We start from the raw sequence: 19,163 nt of genomic DNA, 5'->3' as shown, positions 1-19,163 counted from the left end.
TGGGTTTCATCCATGTGATGATGTGTCATTACCTTCTCTACCTTAACCCAAACGAGTTGGAATCGCATATTAAGTGTTTGGACAATATCGGAAAGTTGATATCAGAATTGCATATTAAGTGTTTGGACAATATCGGATATCGGCAAAAAGCTAAAATCGGAAATCCCTCATTATTGTCTTAGATTGAGATTTTAATAGGGTCGTGACTGTACATGAGCGCTTCAGTAACCTCCAGTGAGGTTTAGTAACTCACAGTTTACAGATGAATGCAACCGGAATAAAATTAAAACAATTCGTATGGTACTATTATAGTATAGCAGAAAAGCTTTTGCACTTTGAGAAGTCGAATTCGTACGATTATAGTATAGGAGAAAAGCTTTTGCACTTTGAGAAGTCGTTATGTATACATACAACTCTTCTGGACAGACACCAGAATTGGGCCGGATAAGACAGTTTGGGTGGCCAAATTCATCCATTATCTACAGCTTATTCCCTTTCAGGGTTACGGGGGGGATTTAGGGGTTCAGCCAATCCCAGCTATCAATGTGCGAGGGCGTGGTACACCCTGGACAGTTCTCTAATCCATTCACCCTCACAATCATACCTATGGTGAATGTTATAGTATCTGATCAACCTACTGTGAGGTCTGTGTGTGTCTCCCTTTCCTCCTGTGGGCGGAGTTAATCAGTGTGATCACACTCACCTGTGTCTGTCATTAGTCTCACTCCTGTCACCTGTTACCACTGGTATATATACCTCTCTCCCTCACTCTGTCTTCCTGGGATCGTTGTGTGTCTGTGTCTTCCCACAACCCAGAGACCCTGGTAGTTTCTTGAGAATCCAGTAAGTGGACGTATTTTAGTTTTTTCTGAAATAACTTCCTGCACCTGAAGAGAGCCTCCCTCGTGCTTCATTTAGGTTCTGCCTGCTTCCTCTCATGGCAGAAACGTAACACCTACTCCCCTGTAGAGCCTGTTTTTGGGCGGTGGAAGGAAGCCAGTGTACCATGAGAGAGAACATTCAGCTGTGATTAAAGCAGTGATTCTCAAAGTGTGGGGCGTGAGGACTTTACAGGGGTCACAATAAAGCAAATATATGTTCCACAGTTGCGTCAAAACTGCTATATTGTGTTTTTATTTCTTTAGTTCAGTGAGAATAAAAGTTTGGTAGAATGTACAGTGTTTCAAATGAAGTTCGGAGGAGTTAAAAACGGCTTACCCAGAAATCCTTGGGGCTCCTGTGGAATGGGCTGCTAAGTATCTTGGAATGTTTAGGTGAAGTCTTCTATGCTGATTGAATATTGATGTTGATGCAACAAGGAAATCTGAGTTTTCCCATTTCAGCCAAAAGAAAATAGAAACTCTTTGGGTCCACGTTAACATTTACACAGTTGACATTTTAATAATGGATAAAAGTCCAAATTAGTCAATGCATTACAACATCTTAGGTCAAAAACTCAAACTACAACCAGATATTGTTAGTAATAATAGTAATGCTGAATCTAACAGTGCTTGGAGCAGCATGTGCTGGTGTGCTCATTTGTTGTCTAACCCTTTAGTCTTTTGTGGAACAAAGGAACCCATTGATTCTGGTTCATGGCTCTTGGAGCCTTAAGGCCACACCGGTTAGATCATTAATCTGGTGTTGAGTTATATTCCAAGGACATGTTGAGACCTGCGCTGTTTATTTACTGTTTCTTATTGGGTTATTTTCTTTTTACTGGAGGTTACGACATTGGCTTTTTTACTGTTGATTCTTTAAAAAAAACAATGTAGAAAAGCTTCTGACATTGGAGGGACAATAGGGACAATAATTCTTGGCTGCAATCTGCCTTCAAATCTGTCCTGGGAAGATGTGATAAGATAATCCTTTGTTTGCTGCACTTGGGGATTATCGGACAAAATATAGCTACATGAGCTTCAGAATTTACAGCAGAAAAGCATGCTGTAATGCGTGTAGTAGTATTATAATAAGTACTTTATTTATTATTATTTATTTTGTTAAGAATGCTCTTAAAGCAACATTTTGGCAAGTAGACCCAGAATATATTTATGGTTATTATAATTGTAATTATCTGTTGTTTTTTTTCCCCCTTTGATTTTTAACATACAAACACAAATGGAACAGCATACTCACTTGCACAAATCAATGAGCCGCTTCACACTTGGGTCATGACTCGCCTCCGCACTGAAGCTAATTACACTTTTTTTTTTGTTTTGTTTTTGTGTGTTATCCCTAGTGGCTTCTGCTAAAATTGCTTTGACCGACCACTAAACAAGTCCTGAAGGTATTGGCAATGATTAATAATGATTGCACACATGAAGTGCTGCGAGGAGGACTTGCTGAGCCTTCGCCCCCTGAAATATTTTTGGTCAATTTGGTCATCCATGTCTCTGACTAGTGTAGCCTTGTTGATTTGTAAATATTCATAAATGTACTGAATCAGGTGTAGTCAAAGTCTACATTTTAAATACTTGCGCTGGGCTGCAGTTCATTGAAACTTATTGACCTTGAATAGACACTGTACTTCTGTGTTGCATTTGTGTACTTGCTTGCACCTAGTACTGGTAAGCAGTGCTTCATTTGTAAAGTCGGATGTCCGAGAATGCAGAACAGGTATTTCTTGTGATCTTTTTTATTTATTTATTTTTTCATTACAACATGTTTGTGGCGGATCTGGTTCCAGCAGGACCCAGATCAAATTAAACCCAGCTCCTACAGATACCTTTTAAGGTTAGGTATTAATATGTATGCAATGCACTGGAAGTCTTGCCACTGTTCTGTTTGATGAATCTCTGTCTTCCCCGTTAAAATTCCTCCCAACTGCTGACTTTGTCAAACTTCTGGTTGGAGTGAAAAGCCGTTATGGAGTAACAGTTTGCTGGATCAGGGGGAGTGTGACGACAAGTGTTAAAATGATGTATCATGTCTGGTACTGATACTGGTAATGGTATGGGTGCATCCGTATTTTGTTGCATAGAATACGACATCACTCAAAGCAAAGAAATTTGCCTTGAGTGATATGAAGTCGAGGAGATGTCACAAAAAAACTCTAGTTTGAGGTCTAATGGAATAGAAAGCACATGACAGTGCATGTAGACTTCTTTTTTTTACAGTTTGTCTTCAACAGTGCCAATGGCCCCGCCATTGGGTTATATTAAAGTGATCATAAATCAGCAGCCAGATTCACACTGAAGACAGTCAGTGTTCAGAGGGAGTCCTTCTGGAAATCTTCATGAATTGAGACATCCCAAGCTTCTTGAAGCTGCTGGCCCATGAAGGACAGCCATTCACAGATATTTATCATCGTTATTTTTTCAACCATACCAGCTTTATTAGACATTTTGAAGCGTTGACAGACCAAATGAAGCAGCGGTTGCGTCATGACATTCGCAAAGGTCAAAAGGCAGATCCACGGCCCGTGATGCTGCCGGCCACAGTGACTCATACGCTCATATGTAGAGAACATCTAATGCCATCGTCTTGCGTCTGCGTTCAGTGCATAAAGAGATATACTGTCGTATGTATTCGTGTACAGTCTGTGCCATGTGATCCATTTAGGCACACACAGAGATGGAGGGCGGCTGCATTAAATCCCTATGATGAAACTAAATGGTCTGACATACTCGATTCTTTTCTAATTGCAAATTCATGTGGGAACCTTAAATCAAGTCCTGTCATCTTCAGCGGTGCAGAAGATCGCTTCTACAACTGAACGGCGCGTTCATCAGACTCAAATGCAGCCGCGGCACGTGTCATGTGACACAAACAGCAGCAGGAGGATGTTCATAGGAGGAGCACGCAGATAACGAACAGGACAGATTATGATAAGATGACAAAGACGGGTATTAGATGTGACAGAGAACAAGCTCAACCCACAGATCTACATCTACAATTAGACAGTTCTGTCTGACATTCAGGGAATTCATTTTGTTTGACCATGTCACTGGTCATCCTCCTCCTTGGCCAGCTCTTTACTGCAGCTGTGCAGAAAGGTGCAACAGCGACTTAAAAAGGACCCTTCCCAATTTGATGACTCCGACTATAAATATGTCCTTTATCTGCTGTACTTTATGGCTCTGGACTGGACTAGAAGACATCGGCCATCTTAAAGTTTTTGTTGACCAATTTGCAGTAAATGCGTCCTGAATATAATAAGATTACAAATTTCATTCTGACCAATAGTAGTGTGTCTGTGGAATAATCACAATTAATCATGATTATTTGTGATCACAATTAATTACGATTATTTGTGGTCACACTTAATCATGATTTATTGAGATCTAATAGCCTTCCTTTATATAACCAAAACAAGCCTCCCCAACCCCACCCCAAGTAAGTCAAGAGTTGCTTTCAAAACTTTATTTAAGTTGAACTCAGTTTGACAGTCGTGTCAGTCAGCCTGTCAGCTGTAGACTTATTGTCTCGGTGAGGCAGCAAGGACTCTGCATGGACAGTCGAAATATTGGATTTAAAGTGTGAGTCACGTTGGGGGCAAATGTGGTAAAAAAGTTTGAATCTGCTTAATCATGCAAATGAATTAAGATGCTAGTTTTGACAGCCTTGAGCCCTGGTATAGTGTAACCTGCCTGTTAGTTTAACTACATCAGCTAAAACACATTGATTATTATGGCAGGAGACCTTGAATTTAGTCACAGTTAAAGAAAATTTTCTTTCCCTTTTATGAGGGAAAACAGAAAATGACACACCACCTCTGTCTCTCTCTCTTCTCCCTCTCCAATAGACACAGAGTGGATTTGGAGATGGTGTGATTAGAGGGAACACAACCGACCGAGGGTTGACCTTCATCAAGAGGTTATCATGCAAAAAGAGGAAGAGGAAGTAGAGGAGGACGATGGACCAAAAGAGATCTACAATGTAAGTGTCATGCAAGGAGTGAAAAGAGCTATGGAGGACAAAGAGCAAATTGTCTAAATGATGAATATACGCAGTTTTTGTTATAATGTATGGCTTTCAAATGATTGCAAATTTTAATCTGACTAATTATAGGACGTCTGTGGATTAATCACGATTAGTTTTGAGTATGATTCATTGATATCAATAGCCTACCTTAGTATGACCAAAACAACCTTTTTTTCCTTTTAAATATATCGAGAGTTGCTTTCAAAACCATATTCACCTTAACATATGATTGACAATTGTTTCAAATGGGAACTTTTACACACAGTTTAGTTCTGTCATTTATCTGCTCTGTCTTTCACTGAATATTTGTATTTGTGGGGTTTATCGACTCGTAGAACTGGGCAGTTTTTGATGGCTTAAAATGTTTTTATTTAATTTTTTTTTTTTTTTTTTTTCACTGCGGTAATTTCAGGACACATCTATTTATCATTTTATGCTCAAACTGTCCGGATGTTTAGCAACACTGAGCAACATGCACCGGTGAAGCAAACACTGTAAAGGGAGCTGAAGTTCAATCTGCACCATTTGAAAAATGACAGCTGTTATCAATCTGTGTCAGTCATCTGTGACGCCCGGCTGAGATAGTATGTGTGAGTGCGTCGGGCTTTGGACACAAGCCTGCTGGTCAACTATGAGAAGAAATAGTCATTTTCAATTCAAGTCATTTTTCAGATTGATATCATATCATATCAGCATATCATAATGTTTTTTTTTGGGGGGGGGGTCTAAAATGCACAGAACAAAGGAAGAAATGATTTTATTTTGAAAGAAAACGTAAGACATACTGTATATCTTGAAAACCCAGGCAGATATGGACGGATAAGGAGGAGAAAGAGAGAAAAAAAAGCAGCAGCATTAGAGCAGGAAGAAGGAGGTATGGTGGAGATACTGAGGTTAAAAGAAGGAACAGATATGCAAGTAGTGAAGTGGAAATGCTGAAGTAGGAGAGGCTGAGAAAAAGACATGATTAAGACACAGGAGAAATCACATAAAAATGTTTTAAAAAAAAAAGAGTAAGAGAAAACGAGTCAAACACCGAGCCATAGATCAGCCTTCAACAGGAACAACACGTACAGGTCAGGTACAGTAGCAAGAAGAGACCTTGTCTGCTCGAACTCATTACAGTTTAAAACAATCGCCCTAATGATTAAGTCTGAGAGCGAAGGAGAGCAAAGGAAACGAAAAAAGGAGCGGCTTTAGAAACCAGGAGAGGCTGCATGTATGGAATAAAAGATACGGAGTTGGGAACAAAGAAAAGGTGAAGGTTTGGAAAAAAAACAGTGCAGCAGAGATGTCGATAATGACATCAATGAAGAGTGGGGCGAACACAAAATAAGGTTCGCCATCGGTATTGTTTCTTTTTCTCCACGAGTAAACAGATGTGATTGTGAGGGAAAATCAGTGTAAGGACTGTGAGATGAGACTCGTCGCCAGTAGATCAGACAAGGAGATCAAAGAAGGGCGGTGAGAAAACAGCTATTTAAATGCACGGAGCCCTCGGTGGCGTTCACACAAAGGCAACGCAATACCTCCTAGGAAATAAAAGCCAGTTTGTTACAAAAGGAAAAAAACAGAAGAAGAGAAAGAAGAGGTGCTGAACATGATTTTTTTTTTTTTTTTTTTTTTTTTGTTATACAGAATACCAACCCTAGATTCAACCAAGTTCTGTCCGGGGTCAACCATCTAAAGCAATGGGTGATGGGAATAAGTGAGAGTAGAGGTGATGTGTGGCTGAAGGTTAGTGATAGCAAGAGTGAGGAGATGGTTTTTTAATTGTCTTGCATTACCTTCTATTTAATTTTTTATTTATCTCAAATTACATTCCAAAACTTTTTCTTTTTTTTTTTTTTTTTGTTTTTTTTTGATTTTTTATAAATAAATAAGATAAATCAGTGCACACCTGCCATTGTTTCTGGTTGAAAACTGTCGTGTTATGTTGTTGCTTCCTGCACGGACAGGAGTTTTGACTCTGGCCTGGTAGCAGACCTTTTCCTTTTTATTTGTGAATGAAAACTTTGCAGAATGAAGGTAATTTTCTGGTGCCTAGACTATTTGCTGATTCCAGGCAGAATGTGAACTGCTTGTTTGCTGTGAATAATCTCTGTGAAGTAATGTCACCAGAGAGAATCTGCACAAAAGAACAGGTAATTGGCTGTATTTGCTCCTTTAGCACCAACGGGAATACTCCCCACTTTTAAAGCCTCTGTTTAGGTCAGCACTTACCAGGAAGTGTAGATAATAAATAATAAACATCTGGAACATGCAAGGAGTCATTATTAGTGGGAAAGGGCAAGGGCGGTACAGAGGGAAGACTGGAGCAGGAGAGAGAGAGAAGCCTTGTAATGAAAGACATGTTGATGATGAAGAGGGAGAAGCAGTGTGGGTGGAGAAGTTGGGTTCTTCGTCATTGACTCTTCCCAGCGTTGCAACAGCAGGGCCGTAGTTAATTGATCTTTGCTCACCTCCCACCCTGCTTCCTCCATCTGTGATCGACCATCGCCGCTTTGATTCTCACCCGTTACTCCTTTTTTCTTCTGTTCCTTTTCATTTTAAGCTCCTCTTTCCTCGTCTGCGTTGGACGTCTTCTCATCATTCCATTTGCCTCCCCTCCCTGCCCTTCATTCTTACCTCGTGTATTAATCTTCCTTCATCCCAAATGTTCTGCTCATTAATCAACCCATCCGTCCCAGCTTCCCCTTCGTTCGTTCCCCTGCCATGTCCTCTACACCAGGTTTTTCCAACCTTCCCTTGTTCTATTTCCATCCCGACCTTCCCTTTCTTCTCCATGTCTCTTTGACCTTCCTGCCTCCTCCTCCAGGCCCTGATCTGTGGTGGGTTGGTAAGATCTGCCAGTTGATTGCTGTTGTAATTACCATTAATAGCAAAAGCCCTTGGGATAGAGAAACCCTCATGTTGATCCAGTCTTTTAATTGTGTCCAGAACAACATGAAGTGGCTGTAGTTCTTGTTCTAGCTTCCCTTACCTGCTCATCATCAATACCAACCTGTACGAATCTCATGAACTGACTGTTGGATTAACATGAGATGTGACACTTTCTACATGATGATCCACAACACTCAGCCTGAATGTTCAAACCTCCTTCGTTAGAGACACTAATTGTGTGCAGATTGGACGGTTTCACGTAGGCTGAGTCCTTATGAGACATAAGGAAAGAAAGGCTAACCATCAACATACACCTGACTCACCCTTGAGGTGAGATAAAGCAATAACATTTCAGCGATGTCGCAGGAGAAAGGTGCAGCAGTTGTTGTCGTCTTACATGTAAATAATGTGGTTTTTTGTTTGATGACATAATACAGAGGTTCTCAAAGTGGGGGATGCGCCGCCTAGGGGGTAACTGTGCAATTGTGCAGGAGGTGGGGGAGGACACAGATGAAATAAGTGAATGAAACCGTTAGACAACTGGACGTGAAATGTTCTCAAGAAGATGTTTCACCTCTCATCCAAGAGACTTCTTCGGTTCTGAGATCATTGCTGGACCTGTCAGAGTTCACCTTCCTCTGACTTAATGGATCCATCACAAAGAGCTGTTTTCTCATAGTTCATAGTTTGAGTTTTTATTGCTCATCCAAAAATGTACAAATTCAGTTCTGAAGAAGCCTCTTGGATGAGAGGTGAAACGTCTTCTTGAGAACATTTCACGTCCAGTTGTCTAACAGAATTCTTCAATCTTGACCATGACCTGGATGACTGAGAATCTTCACAGATGAGCGAATGAAACGTAACGCAGCATATTGACCGATGAACCGAGACTTGCAGAAAAAACTGATTGGTGGAAGGCCGTGTAAGGTGAATATCTGATTATAATATTGCAAAGGAAGGGCGTTATTTTAAATTCTTCATCTCGTTTTTGCTGTCGCCTGTTCAATCCGCTCGGAGCAGCAGTACCAGTGCATTGGCCCCTCCCCACACACTGACTCCCGTCTACTGACCAAAGATGGCAATGCTAGCATAAAATGGACACGTTTTTACGGAATTCCCAAAGAAAGCAAAGCAGAGGATGAACCAGTGTGTTCTTAGAAACCAACAGAAGAACGCAAAGAAAGTTTGGGAACCACAGATATAGTATATAAACCGCTGGAATAGCTCTTGAAGAACTCAGGATGGTTCACATTTGAACAAATGTGCATAACCATTTTTTTTTTCATCCATGTGAAAATACCTGCATGTGAGCACTGCACCTTCATGCATGTGACAGTGCATGAGTGTGTGTGTGTGTGTGTGTGTGTGTGTGTGTGTTCTTGGCCAAGGCTCTGACAGAGATGGATGAGGCAGAGCTGGACCTGCGAGGGACTGTGGTGCTTTTTGCATCAGTGACCTCTAACCTTGGAGAGTCCAACGACAGCAGTCACACTCTCCTGCCTTGCATTAGTTAATGACTGCTGGATGTTTCCATGCAGGCACACAGGTGGATTCCTTTCTCCCTTTCTTATCATCAAGAAGAGTCAGTGTGTGTGTGTGTAAGAGAGAGAGAGAGAGAGAGAGAGAGAGAGATACAGACAAACATAGAGGAAAAGAAGAGAAAAATGATTATGGAGAGAATTCTTTCTCTCTTTTTTTTTATTTATATTTGCCATAGTAATGGAAAGAGATGAATCTATTTTAAGTTGCACCGTTACCAGTTCTGGTATCAAACCCAAAATTTGGGAATTTAATAAACACTTTGTTTGTCGGAAATCAAGAGGGTGTATTTAAATCATAATGTGCTATTGGTGTAAAAGCTATTTTTAATTTAGATTGATATAGAAGCAAATATGCAAATGGAAATGCTGGCACTATGGTTTTTGTTGTTGTTGGTTTGATGGTTTGGTTTTATATCAGAAACTGATGAGACCTCTGTGTTTACACTGCTCTGCGTGCTTGGTTCTTTTTACTATCATGATGTCAAAAGCAAAAGAAAATGTGCTTTAAATCAAAGATATGAAGCATAGGTTAGGGATTATTCTTTGCTTTTGGAACAATCGTGTATGGGATTCCCTTATCACATATTACAAGCTCGTGTTTTGTTTCATTTTCTGACCTTGAGGACTGCCTGACCTCAATTTTAGGGCTGATGTATTTTTGCTGTTGTTATAATGAGAGCAGAGGTATACTGTACTAAGGTGATGTCATCACCAGATGCGATCAACAAGCACGGCTGTAATTTGGTTTGAAAGGCCATGAAAAATCTGTTTCCGACCGAGTTGGCCAACATTACCAAAGTCGGAGGCTTTTCCGTCAGTGAAAAAAAATGACAGAGGGAGAATGAAAGAGAGTTGTCTTGTTTTTGCCTCCGCACTCGTTCATCTTCGAACATATGGACACAACATCTCCCATCTCCTTTCTCCTTCTCTATCTTACTTTGGCAAAGTGCTGAGACAGCACTTCTGCCTCCTCCACCCCCCCCAACACTCCCTCTCCTGTATGCCACAGCAGTGGAACACGGCGCTCAATGCTAATCAGCCTCTTCCCCCGTGCCTACAGGACCCTGCCCACTCTCAAGTACACACACACACACACACACACACACACAGACACACACAGACAAGGTCAACCTTCTCTGGTGAGTGTCTTGAAAGAACCTTGTCCCTCATTCTCCTCCAGTCTGTTTGAAGTCTAATCACACACATAATCAAATCCAAAACTATTTTACAATAGTAGTGCATTTTACTACCAACTGTTGTTTTCAACTTATTATGACTAACAAGATTAAAAATTAACAATACAAAAAATTCTGTTACTATAGGGACTCAAACACAGGCCCGTGGGCCACATCTGGCCCGCAGTGTAATTATATTTGGCCCGCAAGATCATATCAAATGTGTGCTAGAGTTGGCCAGTATATACTAGCAGAATTCGTAGTCTTAGAGGTGTTATAGCACATACATTTTGGGGGTTTTTTTTCGTTGTTGCTGTTGTTGGACTAAAAAAAAAGATTTACATTAAAAAGGAACTCCAAAAGCTACAAATAAAGAGACATAATAAGAAACAAATACCACTGATGTGTTCTATTTCAAATTTAATTTCTCCTGTGTTTATAATACTACGCTTTGGTTGTTCCAGATTCAATGTTTACACAAAACTAAAGTTTGTTTCCATTCCAGAAATTCTACATTACAGATCTGGAGAGAAGAGAAAACATAGACAATTTCTTTTGGCCCAAGACTTCGTCTCCCAGTTTTTAATTTTGGCCCACAGTGAAATGTGGTCATTCTGGTCAAACTATATTCTGCCTTTTCAGTCAAATAAAACCAAAATATTGAGTTTGACACCCCTGTCCTAAGGGTTTTAGCAACGCTTTCCCCAGCAGATGGTGCCCTTAGTGACCACATTTGTGGCCTATGTCAATACCATTCTGGTCAAACTATATTCTACCTTTTCAGTCAAATAAAACCAAAATATTTGAATCAAATGTGTACTGGGGTGTCAGGATTTAAGTCTATAAACTTAGACTTAAAGTCTGTACAGTACTTAGCACTGTATTCTTGAGGACATGTTAATACCAGTGTGAACAGAGGAACATACTTACAGATCACATGTTACTAATCCAACATAAATTTGCACAGTCAATAAATAGGCCGGCCCCCCTGCAGTGAGAGCAAGCCTGACCTGAGATCAGCTAACAGTTTTTTAAGGCCTGGTTGTCACAGTAAATGCAGCAGTATGACTAAGACTGCCACTGAATGGCTGTTAAACTGCTCACACAGACAAAGATAAAGAACCTCCTTAGTTCTTTGTGTGCAATCTAGATTATTCTGTGTCACACAAAAATAAGGCTCTCAGCATTGGACTGGTAAACAGCTCCCAAACACACACACACAGAGGGTTACACATTGTCAGGACAGAAAACACCCCAGGTGTCGGAGCCACGGGACTTCCATTCTGAGCGTCACCACAATCAACCAGTACCACAGGAGACTCCTGCAGTATGGTGGAGTTCTCCTCTCTGTCTGTCTCCTCTCTCTCTCTCTCTCTCTCTCTCTCTCTCCCTCTCTCTCTCTCTTGTGTGTGTCTCACACTGTGTAATCATATCCTTAACACCATAGGCTCCCAATCTAATCTCATGCATCGGTACCCTTTAATTACACTGATTTGCAGAGTCCTTTCTCCAGTTTGTCCTTAATTTATTCATGCCCTCATATTACCACCACCACCACCACCACCAATATCAACCCCCTAAACAAACACACACACATGTTGGCGCAATATTCTTGTCAGGACACTGAAGTGATGACTCCTAAAGGGCCAAAACTTGGCCCTTACTTAACCAGTATTTTTACTTTTACCTTGGTCTCAGACATGTTGTATTTGGACAATGCCTTGATTCCCTATGGTCACCAACAGTCCTTAAAAGTAAGAAAAAGTACAGACCATCACTCAAATACAATTTCATACCCCAATTTTCTTATAAATCAGACTATAATCCAGTTGACCAAAGGTAGCTCCCAGCTCTTTCCCATCAATACCTCAGCTCGACCGTTCTTTGATTGGTGACACCAAACAACACCGGCTCGTCAATAAACGGCCAACCACAGTGTCCAGGAATGTCACCTTCTGGTCGGTGGTGGGAGAGGGCCCCTCATCGGTTTTCGTCATGATGGGTTTTTATCACAGCAAAAAAAAAAAAAAACGATGGGTTTTTATCACAGCAAACATAAAAAAAAACAATAGCTGGCGAGCGTCTAAAGAGTCCAATTTGTTGGACAGAGATAGTGGCAACGCTAAAGATAGAGTGCTCTTAATTCTTTTCCTCGTTGCTAAACTGCCTCTCTGCTCCCTCGTTTTTACGCTGCAGTTCAGAGGGATTCTATTTCCCCCTAGTTAATAAACTGCTTTGTAATTATACAAGCTTTTATATTAAACTGGACAGGGCTAATTCCCTTTATGCATTGAGACCTAAACCCCCTCCCACCGTTAGAAGCCGTTCAGACGAGCCGTGTATATTTCGCCGTCTGGATGAGTCCCTCTCTCATCCATCCATCTGTTCGTCTGTCGTTTTTGCTCCTTTCATTCTTCCCTGTGGTACCTCTCTTTATTCCTTTCTTGTCGGCAGGTCGGCCTGACAGGCTCACTGCTGCCAGTCCATTTATTACAGTCGTGTATCTCTATTATGCTGCAGCGGGCAGAGCTTCCTGTGAGTGGACAAAACCCTGTGATAAAAGCTGACAGGCAACACACGAATAGGTCGAGGAGATGTCTGTTTTTTTTTTTTTTTTATCCTGATGACGCGGAGCAGTTGCGGAAGCACTGACACACTTATGGGTGTGTGTGTGTGTGTGTGTGCATGAATCATTTGCATTCGGAGACAGAAGGAGATTTAGTTTAGGATCAAAGTTATTAGACTGGAGGATGCAACGATTAATTCTGTTGTAAATGGATTATGAGGAAATCTTTGATGCTTAGGAACTTTCCGAAAATGGTTCAAATGTGCTTTGTACTAATTCCTTTAGTCCAATCATATGTGAACGTCAATGTCTGGAAGCAGACGTAGAGGAAAGGAAAGAAGAAAACATTTAAAATGTTCCCCTCAGTTCAGAGTTAGAGTTTAAATGTTCCCCTCAGTTCAGAGTTAGAGATTAACATGATTTAGGCATCAGTGTTGCACAGTTATTTTAAAATCTGAAACATTGGTGATGCAAAATAAAAAAAAACAACTCAATTTTTATCAACTGTAATGTAGTTTTATGGATAAATTGCAGACCCCAGTAAAAAAAATAAATGCTTCTCATGTGAAAACAGTCAAATGAAGAAAAAATATGAAGTAATTATCTTTAAGCATTTTATCAGCCACAGACATTCACTAAGGATTAATGCATTTTAACTTTAAATCAAAGGGATTTTATCACCAATCTGGGTCTAGAGTTGATTATTTAGACCGCACAAAGCACTGAGGGAAAAATGTAGCTGGTTTTTTATATTCCTAAATAACCCTAAAGATTTTCTTTCTGTAAAAAAAAAAAGTCCACTGTAAGACATAGAGGAAAAAATAAAAAATAAACTTTTTTTCACACGCTTTGAACCCTGCCTTCACCTGTTTTAGTGAAATTGTGCATCAGTTTTACTTTTACTTCTGTCATTAACTCTACAACTTTATGTTTATGATTTTTAAGAAATTCTTAATTTTATATTCAAGTCACAAATGGTATAAAGTACTGTGTCATAACAAAAATCATTTATAGTTCATGGAATATCTTTAAGTGTAAGGTATTTGATTGGTCACAGTTGGAGAAAAGGTTCACTTTTCAAGGAGCAGAAGAACATAATACCAGCAGAATACCAGTAGACAACAAATCCTGGTATTTGTGAGCATCTGTAGTATAATTTGTCAATGCAATGAATACATTTCTACTTAATATGTAATACTTAAAATTAACACAAAAATTAGAGCTATCTCAGTGTTGTCTTGCGTGCCGTCTGAATTTTCTTGATGCCTGTGGTAATTTGGCAGCAGAACAGACCAGTTAATATATTGAGGATTTTTTTTTAAAGTGCAAATATTATTTGTCATAACGTCATAAGTAAATATTCTAAGATGCCTTCTGCACATTTCAGTGTTAGTGATTGGATTGAACAATTTCCAGCTTGTTTGAAACCTGCAAATTCTATGACAATCTTCAAACTCCGCCCTGAATAAATACCGTCCCAGAGCGTCTCTGGTTCTCAATACGGTGTTTCCCAAGAAGCAGCTGTTGAGGAGCTCACCACAGATCATCTTTCAGAGTCTTAAAGTGTCGGAGATTCTTTAAAGGAATAGGAGGAGACTCTGTTGGGGGAGGGGTATGCAAAGGATGTGGCAACGAGCTCACAGATCCAACACATGTAAAGCCATAATGACTATCGTCAGAACAATCATTACTGTCATGCAACTGGGAGGCAAAACAAGACTAATTGGTTCTTTCTGTGGACTCAGGAGATTTACTGTCTATGCCTTATAGAGGGGTGGGGGTGAGGAGGTGGCGGGTGGAGGCAGGTTTTCAATACCACGATCAGCTCTTTCTCAATTCACTTAAGTTTCTCATTTTCTCCCTCTAACTCTTCTTTTCTGGGTTTACTTGAAAGTAGGTGAGAGAAGCAAGAGGTGGAGGAAATCTTTAATCATTTTGTCTTTAATGAGCATGGCTACGGGAGGTGGACTTTTTCTTTTAAATTCACATTGAAGTCACTGCACCCCTAGGCTGTGTGCAGAACAGGAATGAAGAGCTACGAATGGGGTTAGTGTATTTGAAACAGATAACAAAAAAATTGAAAAGAGGTTAAGGTTAAGAAAAAGTCTCTGTGGTAAAGTAAACTTTGACTAGCCAACATGATGACTAATCAGACATTAGCCTAACTGCTACTCTTGCAAAGTTTTTACACTTTGCGTGCTTTGTGCTCTGAATAACTAACACAAAATGTTATTTAACAGTAAAAGGGTATGATATGTTAGAGGTCTGTGAAAATACACCAACGTAATCATAAAGCATTTTTTAAGTCATTTTTTAATTTATTAGTAGAGATGCTACCCCTTTTTTTTCTTTTTTTTCAGGTTATAACTAGTTTTTGTGGGAATATTAAACAGTAAAAAGTGCATCCAACATGTGGCAGTAAGACAACCTGAACACCGCACAGCTGCATTTGGAACCCGAAAAAGAAAAAAACAATGTGGAGCTGTTAGCAGAGTTAGCTTAATTTAGTTCAGTCTGAGAGGAACTGACCTATTTAAGGAGTAAATCTCTGAAAAGTCTTTGTAATCTGTACCTTTCAAAAAAGAAAGAAAGAGCATCAGCTTCATACGTGTAAAATTATAGTGGTTCAATATTTGACCCTAACGTTGTTGTTCTGGCACAAGAAGGTTCTGGAGGTTCTCAACTGTTCTATTTTTAGCTGCCTAGCCACCTTAGTCGCCCATCGGTGATCAAATTCAAATGTGTCTCACACTTGTCTGCACTTCTGAACCATCAGGACACCACTGCAAAATTTCAACCCTTCCACCTGAAATTGAAATATCTTATTTACAGTTTACAAATTTTATCCCAGCTATAGAACAAATCAGGTGGGCCAACACCCTACTGCTACATTAGACGAATGTTTAAAAATAGAAAGTTTAGTATTTGAAGTGGAAAATTAAAAATGTGAAATGTTTAAAAACGTTTTGTATTTGAAGTGGAAAATTAAAAATGTGGCATCAGGATTGTAAGGCAGAGCGTAAAGCAAAAAAATGTGAATATAGTAATAGTGAATAATAAATAAATATACATTACATACCAGGTATCTATACTGCGATATAAAACTCCATGGAAGTAGAAAACCTACTACAACTACATCAATCCTACTACTACTACAATCCTTCTTAGTGCAGTGCATATAGTTAAAAACATTTACATTTCAAAACAGTTGTTTAGCTTTTATAAATGTTCACATACAACCATATAAAGTCATTGAAATTATTATTATTATGGTCACCAAATCCAACTCTGACAGTGGTCACAGAGACGGATTAAAACAACTGTATATATCCAAAGGTTCTAGCACAAGTTCTCTAAACTTGATAGGCAACAGTTACAACAGTATGTTGAACAGTGGAGGGTCAGCTCAGTGCTGTGTCACCATCTATTCAATATGGATTATTGTGCATGTGAACTGAAAACTCTCTGTTTATGGCTTAATAAGACATGGTCAGCACTTTCCTGGTGGGTTTTCCACAGAGCGGTCAACCTTGACTAAAGCACAGACTGTAGCAGACAAGGAGAAGTGGATTGGAATCCCTCCAAAAGTAGAATGGTCAATTAATGAAAAATATATAATTGCAACTAATTCCATGATTGTCCATAGTCAACATATAATTTTTAACGCTGTAATCAGACGTGTAAATCTGTTCAGCTGTACATAAATAATACTCTTATACCCAAGGGCGTGCACAAATACGTTTTTTGTTTTGTTTCATGCAAATTAATTCATTAGTTCATTAATTCTCACATTAGCATACTGTGAAAGTAACTGGTTCACATAGATGGAAAGTAACTAGAGTATTGACCAGTGTTTATATTGACCCGGGTGAGGTTCAGCCATTGTTTCTGCTTGGTTTCTAAAAAAGGTATAGTGGCTAAAGCTATAGTAGCTATTCATGTTAGCTCCTTATTATTGCATTGTCTTCAGCAGCCAAAGTCAACAGATATTATACATTACTGTATATGAAGTGTTTTGTATGTCAATCTCACCAGAATATTTTCAGCATTTAATTACGGTTTGTGACTTTAGGTTACAACTCCTGCAACTAGCAGCCGAGAGCCTGTTTGGATCAACTGTGTATATTCAGGCAAGCTTTGTGTGAGTCCAGAGTGTATGTCAGTGGACAAACTCCAGGCTGTACATCATGTTGACATTACAGATTACAGTCTGGGTGCAGTGGCTTCAGGCCTCTTAGAAGTACTCGGACTAGTGTCCAAGGCAGCAAGGGTTACCTGAGGGTGATTTAAAAAAAAAAAAAAAAATCCAACTCAAATCTTCCTTAAATCGTAACCACTGAAGTACTCTAAAACTCAGCCTTGACATGCTTAAGTCTAAGAATTTTCATTTTCAATCATTGCCCCTGTCTCTGAGTCTGTGTTCATCCGTGGCCACGTCACAGGTTCAGTGATATTGTAAGGATCCATCCGCTCCACAAAGGGATTTTCTACGTATTTCAATTTCACCATCCGGTCTATGACTCACTCTCTGCAGACAAACGTCAGTCTCGTAGCTTCACTTGCTGAACGTGACGTAAGTCTAAACACACACGAACACACACACTTTAACTTCCTAAGTCACAGCCCTCTCTGACATAAGCACATTCTCCCTGGCTGACAGTAATCTAACATTTATACCTCTGCTGAAAGTTGAACATACAAGTACGTGTGTGTGTGTGTGTGTGTGTGTGTGTGTGTCTGACCTTTAAATATTTGAAACTGCTGTGTCTAAGTCTTAAGCTTTTACTTAATGTTAGGGAGAGAGCTCAGAATGTACAATGTACTCAAGGTACCCTTGTTGTAGCTTATGCTGACACACACATTAGCTAACTAGCAGGTTAGCTAGTAATTTGACACGTACTCTGTTCCCTAATGGGAAACGTTTAATATTTAATTCACTATTGGAATTTGAAACTACCGGGAATAAAATTGATTCTACATTTTAGTACATGTTAATTACCATACTATTGCTAAGCAGGTACTGTATTATGCATGTGGTTGTGTGCGCGCGCGCGCGTGTGTGTTAACACCTTGACAAATGCAGACATATTGTCACTGTCGATACAAGGGCACCAGAAGCTCTTTCTCTGCAAACCAGAAGGGAGGGTATGTGGGTCTCAGACATCGACAGGAAGTATGTTATGACATCACACATCTGCCATCAGACACGTCAGGCACAGAAATTTAAAGGACCAATAACACAACTGTTGCTTTGTGTTTGTAGTTTTTATGTCAACAGTTTTACTGCACCGGTAATTGGTCTCAGACGTCACATTGTTTGAATAAAACCAGGAACTTCCACACTGCTGTATACCAACAGCTGATACACACACAGGTTTTGGTTTAATTAAAAATGTATGCCTGGCATCTGGGCTGTTTAAGCTCATAAAAATGACAAGCTTTTGAAAATATGCTGACTCTGATTTATGGGGGCAGCTACAGGGCTGTGGCTCTATTTCGTGTTGGCGACAGTTTTGATTTGTTAACTGGTTCTTGTATGTCTGTCCCAGATGTTTGCGCTGGAATTGCACGTCATTGTCAGAGCGCGGCTTTAGTTGTGCTCACTGCTGTTTGTACAGGACCTGGAGTGAAGTCTGTCACGCTGCAGTTTGAGTGTCGACATTGATCTCTTCTCTGCGTCACAGAGCGTGACACCATGCAGTTTGATTTTTTATTTTTTTTTTTTTGCAAATATCATTTTTGTGTTAAATGGAATGGCTGGAGTGGGAGCCCAGTTAAGAGTTACCAAGGATCCACTTCATCACTTTCATCACCATTGATTTTCCTTAAAGCTGAAGTTGAACTGCAGTTGAGGGACAGACAGAGGGGGAAAAAAACAAAAAACAGGGAGAAGCTATTGGCTTTTCTTGGTGCCCCGCCCTTTCTTTCCCCACCGTCCTATGAGGGATGAGGTTGCTAGCGATTTATGGATGATTGATGGTCCTTGTAAATATGGCTATTACCATGTAGGCTCTCTCCCCTTTTGCACCCATTATTCATTGTCAGGTGAGGCCACTGTGCCCCCCTCCCCCTCCC

At 39.9% G+C, this 19,163-nt stretch overlaps 1 long non-coding RNA gene across 1 annotated transcript in view; it reads left to right on the top strand.

Moving 5' to 3' along the window:
- The first annotated feature begins 734 nt into the window (after positions 1-734).
- The window catches only part of LOC112487641 (uncharacterized), a 52,741-nt gene continuing 34,312 nt past the window's right edge, over positions 735-19,163 (top strand). Inside the window, exons 1-2 of the long non-coding RNA XR_003050933.1 lie at positions 735-843; positions 4,745-4,878. This is a non-coding gene — a long non-coding RNA (uncharacterized LOC112487641). The remainder of the gene's footprint in view (positions 844-4,744; positions 4,879-19,163) is intronic.

The sequence above is a fragment of the Cynoglossus semilaevis genome, chromosome 1, assembly GCF_000523025.1.
Source record: "Cynoglossus semilaevis isolate Cse_v1.0 chromosome 1, Cse_v1.0, whole genome shotgun sequence".
Classification (NCBI taxonomy): Eukaryota; Metazoa; Chordata; class Actinopteri; order Pleuronectiformes; family Cynoglossidae; genus Cynoglossus; species Cynoglossus semilaevis.
This window is presented reverse-complemented; position numbering and strand designations above follow the sequence as displayed.